Below are 17,629 nucleotides of genomic sequence, written 5' to 3'. Positions count from 1 at the left end.
TTTCTATTCCTATTCCTATTCTATTCTACTCCTATTCATATACATTCAATATTCTATTCATATACTATATCCTATTCATATACAATTCAATTTCTGTTCCTATTCATATACATATTCTATTGTATTAAGCACTGAAGTGCTTGCTGCCTTACAGTATTCTTAAGTGCAGAAAGGCTATGAAATGCCTTATGTAGAAAATACATGTGTTCGATATGCTTCATGCAGCCATGAGTTCAACATCAATGAATCAGCAAAGCATGATGGGTGAGCAGAGGCTTGTAGGAACCTCACTCTGTATTTCCCCTAGGAGCAATGCTTCAGTATTCCCTGTTTAAAGAGGTGGCTTTATAGGACGCAACTATTGGGAATAATGAGAATCAGCTGTATTTTTAAAATATTTCACTGGTTGCTATGTGAAAAAATGGATTGTAATAGGGCAAAGGAGATGGCAGCCCAGCCCAGTAGCTTGGACTCAGTGGTAGCAATGGTGATGGAGAAAGGGGAATGGGGATGGAATGTTTTCTGGTGAAGAGGACAGATTTTCTGTCTGCCCAATCAAAGCAGACTCTCAGTCATCATCACGTTGCTGTATTTAAAACTCCTGAATAGTTTTTCACTATCCAACACAGTCCTTATTTATTATTGTTTTCCCCTGCTGGAATGGAAGCCACGTGAGAGCATGTGCCTTATCTGTTGTCTGCATTCCTGTCCCTCCGGCGCCTAAAGCAGTGATTCCCCAAGACAAGCACTCAGTAATCATCTACCACGTAAATGGACTTGCTGAAGGGATGAATTGGAGGCGGAAGAATGAGAGTAAATTAAGAGTACTGAGAATGTGGGGAATAGGAGGTAGAGAGTAAATTAAGATGGGTTTTGGTTAACTTTTTGAATATTTGAATCACTGAGATATTTTGCCAATAAGAAAAAGCAGGCTAGAGAGGTTTGGGTATGGAGAACATCAATCTTCCCATGATAGTGCAAGAACATTTTTAAGTTTCTGGGTAGACTGACCACCAATTCATTCACATCTCATTAAGACTTATCATACAAGAAGAAAATGCAGATGGACGATGCCTTATTCTGCTGGGGCTATCATAACGAAATACTAGATACTGGGTAACAACAGATCTTCTAACAGTTCTGGAAGCTGAAAGCCCAAGATCAAAGTATTAGAAAGTTTGGTGTCTCTCAAGGTCTCTCTCCTTGAGTTGCAGATGGGATCTTCTCACTGTGTCTCACGTGGCCCTTTCCTAGTGCACATGGAGAGAGAACTGGTTCTGGTGTATCTTCCTCTTCTTATAATGACACCAGTCACATTAAATTAGGACCCTCCCATGGGACCTTTATTAAGGTTAATGACCCCCTTTCTAGCTTTATTTCTAAAGACAGTCACATTCTGAGGTGCACCAGAGGTTAAGACTTCACTAATGAATTTTGGAGGGCAGGGGGTACCCATAACATGGCCTTAATGAGAGCCAGGACTATTGCAAGGTTATTTACCCAGACGGAGATGCAACAGTGAAGCAAGAGCCGTCTGCAAATGGAACTCACAGGCTGACCTAGCCAAGCCCAAGTACAAGTTTGAGGACATCCAGGAACCTGGGTCCCAACATCAGCTCCTGCAAGTGTAAATAAGTAGTCTTCTGAACCCTGGTTGCTTACTTGAGGATATTTTTATGTGTCTCCAGTCTTTGAAAGAGGAACCAAATGTTCCCCGTCTCGGCTCCTCATTGCCTAAAAGGCATGTGATGGAAAAACCAAGCTGGGCTAAGGACAGAGTGGGAGGGAGCGGGCTCTCAGGTCTTCACATTGATTTATGTTGTGGTTGGTGGTTGTAGTGATTGGGCTTCTCAGTGGTGATTGGTATGATGTGGAGGTTGGAGTTGTTAAGGAGAGGTTTCGGTGATGACTACAGAAAACAGAAAATTACCGTAAATAAGGTGGTATTTAGCTGTTTTTAATTTTATACAGCTCATTATACCATGGTCAAATGAAAACCTTGACATATGGAGCAGGAAGCATGCAGCTAGTGGGGGTGCATGGACGCCAGGCTCAGCTGCCACACTGAGACGACATCATTCACGGGCCTTAGGGAAGCCAGCTACACAGAAGGGATCTTTAGGAGTCAACCTGGGTGATTTATTCTTTCCAATAGAGCTCTCTAGAAACTCCTTTCTCTGCTAGTCAATAAGGAGACAGGAACGGATGCACTGGGCAACGGACAGGTGACTTCTCCAACACACCAGGCACAGGCAGCAGCGTACTAACAAGATGAGGCCAGCAGAACCCAGCAACCCTATTCCAAGGCTGTGAAGGTGAGACGAACACAAGGCCTTGACAGCTCTTAGGCCAGGCCTAGCTGCTCTCTAGATGACTCAGGAAAAGGCCAGGCGTTCTCCTGGGTTCCTCAATGCCTGGCTGATAAAGCAGTCACCCAAAAATTGAACTGCAGAAAACTTAAGAGTCCTCAGCACCTCATCTATGTTCAAGTTGAAAGAACTCTGAACATCACGTAAGTCTCTGCAATAATATCCCATTGGAACTCTAGCTTTCCTTGGAAAACTGTGAAATTAAAAGAATACAACAGAGAGAAATAGGAGTACGGTAGAGTGGTTAAGAGAATGGGACTTGAGGGCAGGTGCCCTGAGTTTAATCCAGGCTCTGACACTTACTTACCGGTTGTGTATTCATGAACAAGGGAGGTATCCTACTTCCTGGAAATGTTGTGGAAACACACACACAAGATCAGGGAAAGTGGTGGGCATATGGGACAAAAGCAGCTGATCATGACTGCTGAACAAAGGCTCCTTTGGAAGTTTCACTGAGTTAAAGGAGAGAGAGATGAAGACACACACACACATGAGAGACAGAGAGTGGCTCAAAAAGGTAGGGTGCTGGCCCCATATGCCGGAGGTGGCGGGTTCAAACCCAGCCCCGGCCAAAAATAAATATATAAATAAAGAGATAGAGACAGAGTGTGAGAGACAGAGACTGTGTGTAAGAGACAGAGAGAAGGGCATAGTAAGGAGGGAAGGGAAGGGAAGGGAAGGGGAGGGAAGGGGAGAGCAACCCAGTTCTTATGAAACATCACTGCAATGTGGGCCATCAGTGTGGGCCAGAGTCTCAGTCGGCAGACCATGTGTTTTTCCCTCCTCTTTAAATGGGGTATATTATATTTCCCTTTTTTCAAGGCTCTATTATCTTGAGAAATCCAGGAAACACCTTTACCTGCTTTGACCCAGTCTCATCTTCCTCCCCTCATTATCTTGCCAACTATCCCTGGCTTGGAGTGACCAGCCAGGTCCTCAGCTCCTTGAAGTGAGACCCCCCCCCCAGCACCAGAAATATTTCTTCTGCCCAGAAGGTGCCTCAAAAGTTCTGGGAGTTTAGGCCTTGGAGAGATTCTGTGGTGTGTCTTACAAAGATCCTTGCTGATTTGAAGGAGAAGTCCATTCATGACTCTGGCAATGAAGGCAGGCAGCAAAGAGAGAACTAACTAGAAAGGACAAGAGAGAGGGAGGAAGGGACACTGTCAAAGTTTGCTATGAAGGAAGGAAAAAGCAGTGAAGTGAGCCTCTTCATGTAACTATATATGAAAATATGAACATTTGTCATAACCAGGATAAATTTAACACACAGGAAAAAAAAAAAACACACTAGAATGTTAAAGGCAGCAGTATACAAAATTGTAACACAGTGTGATTAGAACAAAGTTAAAATCACCCAAAAAACTGGATGTAGGAAAAATTGTCTGACAAATACTTTCAAAGGGTTAACAGTGGTGGTCTTTGGGAGGTTGAGGGGAATTTTCTTCTTCTTCTTCTTCTTCTTTTTTTTTTATATAGCAAGAGAGAATAAACAAATTTATCTAAAAGAAAGAGCTGGGTGCCCTAAAGTGCCTTTACCACAGGCCACTATTATCTGGGCTGTGAAGGAGCCTGGTTTTCTTTTCATTGGTCTTGTTCTTCCCGGGTCCAAGCTTGTCCCACTTCATGCCAAGCCACCTTCGCAGTTCCCTGATCGATGGCCTTATGCCCCAGCGCCTTCCTTTCTGCCCATGAGTCAGTGGGCTGCCAGACTCATCCACCTCAACTACTGACCACTGCCTCACCGTCCATCTCCCTTGGGGATGGGGAACCTGTGGCCTTCTAGGACTCCAAATTTTACAGAACAACCCTTTAATTTTTTTGATATATTTTTGCTTATCTTTTATATTTTCATTTTGTTTTCAAATTAACATATTTAAAATATCAAAGAAAAAAAATAAGTTTCAATGAAACAATTCTCCCAGACTGACCAGCCCAATTAGTAAGTAAGCCCATGAGTAAGCAAATAGGGGCAATTAGAACAGTAGTAAGCCATCAGGGCTAAATCAACAGCTGCTACGCTCATAGTTTAATTCCAGCTTCCCCCACATGATAGGTGCCACTACCATGTGAGGGTGGTTGGAGAGTTTATCCCCAAAGTCTGTTATCAGCTTTTGACAGCAGTGCCCTGTGTGTCTGTTGAAGTGGAATTTGTGAATAGTTGCACAGCTTGACAGTACTTGTTAACTGTCTGCTTAACAGCTCATCATGTCAAAGGAGACCAGGAGAACACTGAAAGAGGAAAACAGATTTTAAATGAGGACTGAGGATTGCAATGTTGTCTTGTTACTGCTAAAGAAAGATGACTTGCTTGCTTTGTGATATCAATGCAATATCAATGTTAAGGAAATTCCGTGCTCATCAGCATTGGAACATTCATAAGGATTACAAATATTTTAAACAAAAGGAAAGATACCAAGGATTGTATTGTAGAAATTAAAAGATGAAAAGCAAAAGCAAAGACGAGTCTTCCAAGCAGTAATAAGGCCTGGAAAAAAACGCCATGGAAGCGACTTATAAAGTAGCTTATATACTTGGGGAGAAAAGGAAGCCATTCCGAGATGTAAAAACTGTGAAAAAATATATCGTTGAAGTTGTAGGATGCTCAAATCCTGATAACATTTCAAAGTCCAAACAGCTACCTTTTTTCCCACAGTAGTTCCTTGACCTTTGTTTTTATTTATTTTTTTTTTTTCAGAGACAGAGTCTTACTTTGTTGCTCTTGGTAGAGTGTCGTGGCATCACAGCTCACAGCAACCTCCCGCTCTTGGGCTTAGGCAACTCTCTTGCCTCAGCCTCCCGAGTAGCTGGGACTATAGGCGCCTGCCACAATGCCCAGCTGTTTTCTTTTGTTGTTGTTGTTGTTGTTGCAGTTTGGCCAGGGCTAGGTTCAAACCTGCCACCCTTGGTATATGGGACCAGTGCCCTACTCACTGAGCCACAGGTGCCACCAGCTTGACCTTTAGTTTTTTAAAGTGTGTTTTAACCTCCTCCATGTTTCTTTTTTTTTATTTTTTAATTTAATTTTTAATTAAATCCTAACTGTATACATTTATGGGGTACAATGTGATGATTTGATATACAATGTGGAATGCTTAAATCAAACTAATTAACATAACCATCACCTCACTTACTTATTTTTGGGGTTAAGACATTTATAATTTACTTAGTTATTTTGAAATATACCCTTGCATTGTGCACAATGGGTGAGATCCCACAAAATGCCCTCCCTCCTCCCACCAATCACCCTCCCCTTACCCTGCTCTCCCCTCCCCCTTGTTAAATTATATTTGTGTTTTATCATTCGTATGAGAGTGTAAGTGTATTTAGCCACGAAAAAAGACGGAGACGTTTTTCTTTTACGTTTATCTGAATGGAGTTCCGTTATTTCTTTTTGTTGTATCTTGGATCAGCAAAATCTCTGTGCTAAACTTACTCTTTTAAGTGACACTTTGCAACAAGTTAGAAGTCTTGTCAGGTATATTCATGCAAATACAACAGGGCATTATGAGTTTTGTAAGATGCTAAGTTGCATCTTACAAATGGAGTATTCAGTATAGATTTGCTGTATCACTCTAAAGAGCATTGGCTATCTCGGGGACAGTGTGTTAGCCAAGATTTTATCTCTGGGAGAACAGATAGTTAAATTTTATGAACAACAGAATCAGCAATGTGAATTATGTAAAGAAGATTTCTATACAAATGCCGCATTTCTGCTTGATATCATGTCAATCAAAACGATTTGAGTATTTTTTTTGCAAGATAAAATTAAGTCTACGTAGATGTGTGGCAAAAAATTCTAAGTATTTAGAACAGTTTCATGCTTGTTCTCCCCACAAATACTTCTGAAAAGTATTTCAGAAAAGCTTATCTTTTTTCAAAACACTTCTTCAAAAGGAAATTTCAGATGAGTATTTTCACCGGTTATCAAAGGTGACTGATGAACAGGATGACATATATGAATCATTTGAAGAATACACAACTGTTACAGACAGTTGGAGAATACCATGAAATGTTCACTGACTTTGAGAATCATGACATCGCACTCAAATGAGCATTTCCCCCTCACCTGGTTGACATCAACATGGCACCTAAGGAACTTCAGATGGAACTGATGAGCTCTCAGTAGATGCCATTTTAAAGTCATTGTTGGACACTAAGAAGATCCAATTGCAATGTGGAGAAAATGCAGTCGAATACCCACACCTTTGGCAACAGGCCTGAGAAATACTTTCTTGTTTTTCAACCACTTACTGCTATGAATGTGCATTTCCTACCTAACCCAAATCAAGATGCCCTCAAGGTCACAAATGACTGACAGCCATCTAGAGAATCAAATGCTTTCAATATTCAAATGCTTTCCAATAAGAAGCAGACACAACAAAGACATTGAAAGGTTAGTGAACATTAAAATTAACACACAGTTTTCATTTTTTGAAATTATTAGATTCATAGTAGTTAGATTTTTACAAAATAATGTACGTCTCTATGTATATCTAATTGAAGTTTCTTGAATGGGGCCTTATTTAGTTACAGATAAACAAACGTGGCCTTCCAAGGTAAAAAGGTTCCCCACCCCTTATCTACCTCCCGAAGCTCTCTCACACCTTGGCTGACACTACAGGCCCAGGGTCCATTCTCTAGTCCCTCCTGCCTTTGGGACAAGGTGAACAGTTTCATGCTTGTTCTCCCCACAATACTCCCCGTGCCCCCATACAATAAGGCACCCTGCCTGTTCCTGATGCCTGCTTCTTACATGCTCTGTCCCCCAAATTAGGAACTGTCTAAGGCCAGAGACCTTGTCTTAACTATGGTTGAAACCTCAGTTCCCCACACAGTCCCTGGCACATGCTAAATTCTTAATCAATAGCATCTAATAGAATCTGAGCCTCCTTACCAAAAACTTACGATGGCCCTTCTCTGAGAGAATGTAATCCCCCAAGCTGACTTCCAGGAACACCCAAAGGCTGGTTTAAACCTGCTTTCAACACCTCTTTTCCTACTAGCACCCCCCAAACAGGCCCCAGTCCCTCCACGCTGCGGCACCCCTTCTGGGACCACACCTTGCAGGTGTTCTATTCGCTCCTGTTTTTCTCACCAGGCCCAAAGCACCCTCCCATCTTCTGGTTTTCTAATTTCATTCTGGTTCTCCTTCAAATCCCAGCTCCAGCCCCACCTCCTCCCAAAGCCCTTCTTTCCATCCTGCTCAGCAGCTGCTATGATCCTGATCCTTCGCTGCTCCTGGAACTTCTCACGTGTGGCAGTGTCACTTTGCTCACTCGACTTGGTGAACCTTCCACATCGTGTTTCATGCACATGGGACACAGGGCCTCTCAGTCAGTGCTCTGGACTTGTTGGCGTGGGTCTGTCTCTGTTGTGGAGGCGACTGTGTTGGGTGTGCCAGTTTTGTTACTGAGCTGTGGATCCATTTCTCACACAGGCTGCACCTGGAGGGAGGTCCCCTGAACCCACATGGGAGAGGCTCAGCTATCCCAGCCCTCCTCTGGGTGCTCTGTGTCTGCCCTGCATCCCCTGCCACAGAAGCCATGGACAGCCAGAGAGGCCCTTCCACGGCTCACTGAAGGACCAGCAGCAATGTCCCAGTGGATGAAGGGATCTGTGCCATGTGGCCAATATCCAGGCTTTCAGAACACTCCATGGATCACACGGAAGACCAGGGTTTGCTGAATCCACAGGCCTTACTTACTGTCCATGGGAAAGCATCAGAAACGAGAAGATCATATTGTAAACTTTCAGCGGCTCCCCTCTGAATACCGTCCACAGCACTAAATAGCCTGGTATTTGAGCACTCACACATTTTTATTCAAATCTGTCTTTCATTAGTCTGATACTAACCAGGGCCACCCAGACTGTACCTTTTACTCATTTACAAAGCAATGGAAAATTTCCCACTGAATGAGTGAATGAATCCGATAGCGGCTGTTTTACATTTTATCTCGTGTGTTGCATTCTCTGGATTTATACAGACAAGATGGTGTAGGCATCTTTGGGTGATGTTCCCTCATCCTGGCTTACATTACAGGGGCCCTGGCTCTGGCCTGCTCTGAAGAAGGCAGAGGGCCTGATGAGAGACCGAGCATCTTCTGTCTTGGAGAGGCTGTCGGGTGATGTCGCGAGTCATCTATACTTGGTATTTTCCTTTCCTACATGGATGTGCTCTTGGCTGCAGTGTCTCCTGGCCTTAGGGCAGGACTTGCCACATGCAGGGAAGCTGGCCTTGCAGGGCCCAGGAGACCATGTGCAGATGAGACTCCTGGGTCTCTGGGCCTGAACTTTGGAGGGAATTTAGGCCCACTGTATGCAGATCAGGAGGAGGGCTCCTCACACTCCACCTGTTACAGAACTGGGCTGTTCCCACTGTGTAACTAGAAAGAGGCCTGAGCTGTGACTCATTCACTCCTACTGGGTGGAGAGTCTGCAGCGCTTCAGCCTCGGCCTGAACCTCCGAGCTTCCATGTGCTGGGCCTTCCCTGTGTCTATCCACGGGAAGGAACGGAGAGGATTAACTGGAGTTTTTAAAACTGGACAGTAGTAAGGAGGAGCAATTCTTTCTCCCCTCTCCGACCTCTCTCCCCTCATCTATCACCTTTTACCTTCTAGAAATATCCAAACTGTTTGCCACCTTGGGAGCAGCTTCTCCATAGAGGTGCTGCATCTGGGGCAGAATGACCAGAAATCAAAGTGACCTCAACAGACCAACTACCTACTCTCACCTGCCTGAGCTGAGGGGGCGAGAACCTATGTGTGTAATCTAATAAATGGAAAGAGCCCATGACAGCTGATCACGGCACGGTCGCTCCAGGAGGAAGGGCACTCCCCTGGACTTCATTCAACAAAGACACCTAATGTGGGGACAGCCCAGCTCGCTCTGTTCTGAAATGCCCCAAGATCTGGGGTACTGTTCTTGGGTTCCTGGAGAAAGAAGAAATGTTTTCTATTTAGAGTTAATCCTTCCAAATGGCTGCAACCTGTGCATTTTTAATAAGCAGGCCTCAACAAATGCCAAGAAACCTGGACAGGCTGCCTCCACGTTCCCAAGTGCCACGGAGTGCACAGCAGAGCAGAGATTATATCAGTGGTTTTTATTTTCGTTGCTACTTCATATAGTACAGCAGTTCTCAACCCATGGGAACTGTATTAAAGGGCCACAGCCTCCATTAGGAAGGTTGAGAACCACTGATATGGTAGCAACAAAAATCATTTTATGGTTGGGGGTCATCACAACATGAGGAACTGTATTAAAGGGTCACGGCATTAGGAAGGTTGAGAACTAGTGGATTAGATGTATTGCCCCCCTGAACGGCTGATGATCAACATGCCTGTGGGTTCCTGTGGGTGTTCCCAATGCAGTTTATATTTTAGAAGAAAATAAATAAATATACTCAGACAACCCTCTCCTTTTCTTGTCTCCCAACTCCCTCCCCCCTCCTGATATTGGAACAAACCTTCCTTCCCTAGCTCCTCCTTTTCATAATGGAACAAACCTTCCTGAAGGTGTCAGTGGAGCAGCCTGGGAGGCACAGATCCCAACTGTACACCCCTAGAGCCTGCTGGTTCCACTGCCCTGGTGACCCTAGATCCCTTGGGGATCCAGATATGGCCAAACCTCTCTTTATTTCCCAGCAAGGCTGGCAACGGCCCAGTGTTAACCTGTATCTGGACTAGACCCAGGCTGAAGACAACTGGGCCCTTTTGATTGAGGGCCTTTGGTTAGTCTGCATATAGGACACAGAGATGTACAGGAGCTGCAGAAACCTGCCCACCCTGGGATTGTGCCCAGTGCCTGGCATCCTCAAGGTTTCCCTGGGCCCCTCCCAGCCCTGGCTAACCCTGAGTGAGCTGGCATTGGCTGGCCAGCCTGGTCTCACCGGGATTCCTGTTTGGCTTGGCCTTTGTCAAGGAGGCAGGGAGCCTGAGGAACTGGAGAGTTAAGCAACAGCTTCCCAGGGGCGAATTCCTGCCTAACGCCTGGTATCTGGTTTCTGAGCCAAGCATGGGTGGATGGGTGGCTCTGATTCTGCTGATTCCTGGTTGTGGTTGCATGCCACACACTGGTGCTCTGTTCTGGCCTGGCTATTCCTCCCTAGAAGAAGAAGTTCGGTCAGGGGGCCTGAGCGATGTGGGCCCAGATGTAGCTTATAAGCAAACACTCTTACCGACTGAATTCTCAGAAAATACTAAAACCCCTTACACCCATGCTGGGGTCCTGTTAGCCCCTCCTCTGGGTCCAGCTGAATCAAGGCGGCCAGGTGTTCTTTTAGATACCTGACATAGGAAAGTGCTTAATATCAGGGTGATTTCAATTTCAGAGTGGCAGGGCCGGGCAGGGCATAACGTGTGAGGCTGGGACTTAGGAGCAGAGTAGAGCCTTCTTGGTCACCGTGACAGCTTTTCCCATTTCTCTGACTACCCTGTGGGTGCTGAAGGGGTGTGCCTATTTCTGCATGTAGGTTAGAAATGTATGAGCGATGGTCTGAATTTCTCATCCTCTTCTGTAAAGCAAACCTAATAGCCCAGACTTCAGCAAGCTCCTGTTATTCCATCTCCATGAGTTGGGAGGTGACAAGCTGAGGGTTCCCTCGTCCCAGCCCTGTTTTTACCTGAGATCCCAGAACCTGGCATGCACTATACACCCCAGAGTTTGCCAGGGACAAACCTGTTTAAGCCTGTCCTGGCAAAATTATGAAAACACCCCCTGTTGTTTTTGAAAGTGAAAGTTGGACAATGAATTATGGAGTCGCCCTGTGTACAGAGGACATCCCATTCGTTCTGGCTGTGTTCTTTGCAGATGCACAGAGCGTGTTATGGCGAGAGAAGTTACGGCTGCAAAAGGGAAGTGACTTGCCCACGCTCCCGCAGTGAGTCAGCAGCAGAACCACTGAAGGGACCCGGGAGTCTTGACTAATGTGCTACTCACTCCTGCCGCCGCCCTGGTACAGGGAGCAGAAAGGACAGGATTCGCTGACAATACACGTTGGAGGAGAGAAGCCCACATGTCTACGCGTGGGAAATGACGTCAGGACACTTATAAAGGGACAGGTGCAAAATAATATTACGCAATGCCATCGATCCTCCCCAGGAGCCCCAGAGCTGTTGGCTGCTGGTGAATCAAGGAGTTACAAGTGCCCACAAGGGAGGGAAGCAGAAGGCAGGGCCATCACGGGTGGCCACAGGAGGAAGCAGTGAACCCCGCGCTGCTGATCCAGCGAGCTTGGGATAGGGTGGAGGGTGTCTCGAGGCTGTACATGCAGAGGGACCCAGGCTACCTCCACTCTGCGGTGGGGGTTGAGTGGGGGGGGAGTGTTGAGGTGGAGGTGGAGGTGGTTTCTGAAAAGGAAGTCTGTCCCGGAGAAAGGGGGTGGTGCAGAGACAGTGGGTTGACGGGACTGCCTGGAGCAGAGATGGAAAAAAAGAAACAAAGAATGTCTGCCCAGCATCCTCATTTTTTTGGTTTTATGGGAAAATGGTGAAACTCTTTCTTGCAAGTGGCGATTACAGAGGGTAGGAGTAGGAGAGAAACCACAGTGATTTCTTTTTTCAGGACCAAAATAATGTTTTCCCCAAACTAAACAAAGTTAGATTGAGAAATCCAACATGGTACCTTAGGGACCCGGTGGCCCATTGTTACGTGGAGAGCCGCCTTCCCACAGGCGCCAACCTCAGGCTCTCACGGCTGCCTAGGGAGAAGAAGGGGACACTTAACTTTTTCAAGATCCGAACAGTCAGGGTTTTCTTTTTGCAGAGTAGTTTTTGTCAGCCTCCTGTAATGACGGTGGAGTCCTGGCAGGACATGGGCTGGGTGCCCTCTTCCACACCTGCCCAGGGCACCTCACCTGTTACCTTCTTCCCGCAGGACAGCTTTAGGGCCTGCTCCCCTCACACTGAAAGCCCTCAGGGGTGACGGCTGCTTTCTCTACCTAAAAGGTGATTCCTTTCAGATGACACCATACCCAGCACTTTAGTATCATTATGGAAACTAAGGAATCCCATAATTACAAGATGAAACTTTGCCTTCAGAAAGGGATAGGAGGCCAAGTTCTTTAGGAAAAGCTGGTGCTGAGACCTGGGTGGTCTTGCCACTATTAGCTCTTTAGAGATTTGATTAGATGAAACCATTCATTTCACATGGACCTTTTTTTTTTTTTTTTTAAACAAAATCTGTGGGAGTCATTCAAGCTTCTTCAGCAAATTACAGGGATTTTAAGTGAATTAAAAAGTCAGTAGCCCTACCTACAGTCACCCTTGTCAGAAACAACGTATCTGACGATGGGAAACAGGCAGTCTGAAAAAGATCCCAGCAGCTTCTCAACTGCATATTGTGGGGCTGACTTTTTATTTGCGTGAAATTCTTATTTGCAACTACTTGTTGTTAACCCACTGGATCTCAATCTAGTCAGGTCTTGTGCCTGCAGACCCCTTTAATTTGTGTGATATCATAAATTGTTTTCCAAGTGGGGTGGCTGTGCTTCTGGTTCTTATCTGAGGAGCCAGAGGCCTTGGGGCTACCTGCGCAGCCCCACCAGGCTGAGATTTTATCTTCCAGCTCTGCTCTGCAATCTCTCCAGGGACTCTGCCCAGCAGGGCTGAGACCTGAACCTTCTCTGGCTTCAGGTGAATACCAAGTTCCCTGGCCGGCCCAGAGGCCTTGGTGTCTCTGGAGCCTATTTTAGCGCAGGGGAGGCACAGATGCTGAGCTTCTGGACAGCCAGGCTGTGAGGACTCCTATGTCTATCCTGGGACTGCTGAGTTTCCGCAGGGTGTGGGAGAGCCCAGCTTCCCCTGGATAGCTCTGTGTACGATGAGGACTGAGGAGGGAGAGACCTCACTGTGTCTGATAAGGCCTGGCCCACAGTCCTTGCAGCCAGGTGGTTGTTTGTGACCTTAGGACCCATGTGGTCAGCAGAGCCAGCATCCACATTAATGATTCTAGCGGCCAACTCTGCCCAGGTGAGGGCCGAATCCCAGCACCAACATAACTTAAGTAACCTGGATTGGGCAAGCGAAACAGAAGAAAGGGCAGAAAGAAAAAAGAAAAGAAAGAAAAAGAAGGGAGGGAGGGAGGGAGGGAGGGAAAGATAAAGATTAGGTTTTATCACGTAAATAACTGGGTGGGAGGACTCACTCCAACAGACCAAAAAGATCAGTAATACAGTCTTTACACCTTCTCACAGACCAGGGCCACATCAATGTAAACTCCTACAGTGGTTCATTCCTACAAATAATCTTTCTTAAATTTTATTTTATTCATTGGTAGTTTTCCCTTTTAAAGAAATTATATATATTTCAGGTGCACGACACGATGTTTTGTTAGACATATACGGAGTGAAAGGGCCACTAGACAAGCAAATGGATGCATCATCTTCTCACACAGGGACCTTTTGTGTGTGTGTGGAAAGAGCACCCCAAATTTACTCTCTCAGCAAAGTTCCATAAGCGGTGAAATATTAGCTATGGTCTTCACGGGGCACGCTACATCTCTAGATTTATTCAGCCTACACTGGCGCCCTTTGACCTTCATCTCCCCATTCTCCTTCTCCCCATCCCTGGTAACCACCATCCTGTTCTTTTTTCTATGTATTCAACTTCTTTTTAAAGCTGCAGGTGCTACGCAGACGAGAAACCACATAGTATTTTTCTTTATGTGTCTGGCTTATTTCACTTGGCGTAACGTCCTCCAGGCTCACCCATGCTGTCACAAATGGCAAAATCCCATGTTTTAAGACTAAATAATATTCCATTGTGTCTGTATGCTGCAGTTTCCTTATCCATTTATCAGCTGATGGGCACTTAGGCAATTTAGCAATATCAAACATCATTTTCCTTGTACATTTTCTCTGATCCAGGAGTTCCACTGCTTGAATTTACTCTCAAACTACATTGGCTAAGTTATGTCAAGATGTATAGAATGAGAATGACCTTATAGCATTGTTTATAATAGCAAAAAAGCTACAATTCTCTTACAGATATCTATTTATAGAGGCTGCTTAGACTATAGAACTTTCTGGAACAGTTTTAAGGAAAGGCTAGAAATTGAAAGGCTTGACACAGAGGATCTCTAATTTTTTAGTAAGTAGAAAGTAAAAAAGCAAGGCCAAGTATTCAGCAATATCTGACAACGTTTAATTATGCATCTCCTTAGAAAAAATACTGGGCACATTCCCCAGTGTATTTATTTATTTATAGAATACAGAACATAATATACACACACGTGTACATGTGTAGAAATAGATACAAAGATAGAGCAAAGGTTAAAATTAAAACAAAGAAATATAAGCACCCCTAAGTTGTTTCAGGGACTTTCTAGGATGTGTGTATTTATTCCACATTAAAGTGGAGTGAGCACATCATTGTGGAGATTTAAAAATATGTCTGTAAATTTTCTGATGCTTCTTCTATTGTGAGATGAAGTCCCCTGCACACTGGACAAGCTTTTGTGATTGTTTTGACCAGCAGGGTACTAGAGAAACAGTAATATGTGATTCTGAGTCTAGGTTACAAAAAGTAATGCAATTTCTACCTTGTTGCAAGAATACTTGTTCATGAAGCCTTTAGAAGCTTAGGGCAAAGCCTGAAATCACCATCCTCTGAGGAAGACCAAACTAACACAAATGGAAAGATCAGGGGAAGAGAGAGATGTCCCCAGTGCTCTGGCTTCAGCCTCTGTCTGCCTGCCAGCCACAAGCAGTACTGAGCCAGCCGGCTGAGCCCTTCCCACATTCCTGATGCACAGGAATCAGGAGCGAGACCAGAACACGTGTTCTTGTTTTAATCAACTGTGTTGTGGGGGTGATTTGTAATACATCACTAGACACAGAAAGAACATGATCCCAAATGTGTGTGTGTGTGTATATATACAGTCGACCCCTGTGTGGGCTTAAACTGTGCAGGGTCACTTAGACACAGACTCTTTTCTGCCTCTACCAGCCCTGAGGCAGCAAGGCCAACCCCCCTTCCTCCCCGCCTCAGCCTCCTCCACATGAAGCCAGGGATGAAGACCTTTATGCTGATCCACTTCCACTAAACGAACAGTAAATACATTTTCTCTCCATGATGATTTTCTTAACAATATGTTCCTTTTTCTAACTTTACTGTAAAAACATAGTATACAACACATACAAAATACGTGCTAATCAACTCTATGTTTTCAGAAGGCTTTGGTCAGTAGTAGGCTACTGGCTGTTAAGTTTTGGGGGAGTCAAAACTTAGATGCAGATTTATGACTGTGCGGGGCTTCAGGAAGCCCTGCCTTGTTCAAAGATCAACTGTGCATGTATATGTGTGACACATACACATGTAATATTTATATATATACTCAAGTGTATGTATACATTTGCTGTACTTTGCATAATTTGAAGAAGAGAACAGAAGGAACTGCTGAGAGTGGTTATTTTTGGAGTGGTGGACTGGGAGGCAGGGAAGTTGTGGTGGTTAATTTTAGGTCTTAACTTGACGGGATTAAGGAATACCTAGAGAGGGGGTGAAGCAATGTCTCTGGGTGTGGCTGTGAGGGTGTCTCCAGAGGAAACTGGCATGTGAGTGGGTGGACTGAGCAGATGAAATCTGCCCTTTATGTGGGTGACCCCATTCAATCAGCTGGGAGCCTGCATAGAATGACAAGGCAGAGGAAATGTGAATTCCTTCTTTTCTCTCTTGGAGCTGGGACATACTTCTGAGACTGAGAGTTATGCTATTGGCTGCCCTGGTTCTGAGGGCTTTGGACTTGAACTGAGCCATCCTACTGGCATCCCAGGGTGGCCAGCTCACAGTGGGCCTGTCAGGGGACTTCTCCTCCCTAATCACACAAGCCAAATCCCTAATAAATCTCTTCTCATCTATCTATCTGTCTATCTATCTATCTATCTACCTCCTAGTGCTTCTGACTCTCCAGAGAACTCTAATGCAGAGATCATCTTTGCTAGATATGGAATGTTCTATTATTAATAGAGCATATTAATGTTCTATTATTGCTTGCATGATCTATAATTGTTCTGGGAGTCTCTTTCAAAAAATTTACCTGGCTTGGGAGGAGACAATCCTTTTATCTACTCATATTCACCTTCCTGAAGTCTGAGGATATGAATTCCCTGCGTAGTAGCAACTTGGGTTGAATTAAAGACCCTCTAAAACTTACCTTAGTATTAACTGTGTAATCTCTGAAATCAGACTGTCCACATTTTGGTTCCATCATTCTACCCTCCTTGATCTCCAGTTCAGAATTATTAAATTTACTTGAGTAAAACATACTTTATATTTAAAGTGCTATATTTATAAATGTATGGACACCAGGCATGCCCTCATCCCAGATGAAGGCAGGAAAGTAAACTTCTTGCCACCATCTTGGGATTGAGTTTGGTTTCCTAGTGCTGGATGCAGGGAGGACACAGCTGGAACACACAGGAACACACATGACACGGCCATCTTCTCCTACAAACAATAGTTCAGTCTCCAAAAATATATATTCATGCATTCAACAACTATTTTATGAATAATAAACAATTGCTATTGAGGGATACTTTTTGGATCCTCCCATTTCTAAATTTCCAAGACTCTTACCCTCAACTCACTGTCCTCCAACACAGCTTTCAAGACTATGAATTGGGCTCTTCCTCTCACAGCCACCCCCAGCCCAGCATAAGGTGTGGAGAAGAACAGAAAATCACCATAGTTGGCTTTCAATCAGTCACAGGGACAATAGCAATAAGCCCAAACCACTCAACAAGTGCAGAGAAAGGGCAATGGAACACGATTACACAGTGCAGGGGTTCTTAAAACGTGTTAGACATTTTCTTCTTACTGTTAGAAGAGAATGACTTGTATGAGTCACATCCTCCAAAGCAAGCTGACCTAGAGTCTTTATGGGATGAGATGGGAGATAATTCATAATTAAATAACTAGCAAACAAACTTCCCTGCAAAGGTTACCCCTTATCTCACCTGAACTCTATAGTATTAAAATTTATTCAATCCATTGATAAGTATTTTTTTAAGCACCTACTCTATGCCAGGTACTATTCTAGGCTCAAGTTTTGTCAGGGTGCCTCAGTTTTCTCTTTATATATTTATATTCAATAAATACTTATTAAAAAGCCTACTGGGTTACAGAGCTATAATCTGTAACTTATCACACATTCCTTAAAAAATAAAGCTTTAGGGCGGTGCCTGTGGCTCAAAGGAGTAGGGCACTGGCCCCATATGCCGGAGGTGGTGGGTTCAAACCCAGCCCCAGCCAAAAACTGCAAAAAA

This window comes from Otolemur garnettii, unplaced genomic scaffold (assembly GCF_000181295.1).
Source record: "Otolemur garnettii isolate 467f Iridium unplaced genomic scaffold, OtoGar3 scaffold00116, whole genome shotgun sequence".
Taxonomy (NCBI): domain Eukaryota; kingdom Metazoa; phylum Chordata; class Mammalia; order Primates; family Galagidae; genus Otolemur; species Otolemur garnettii.
This window is presented reverse-complemented; position numbering follows the sequence as displayed.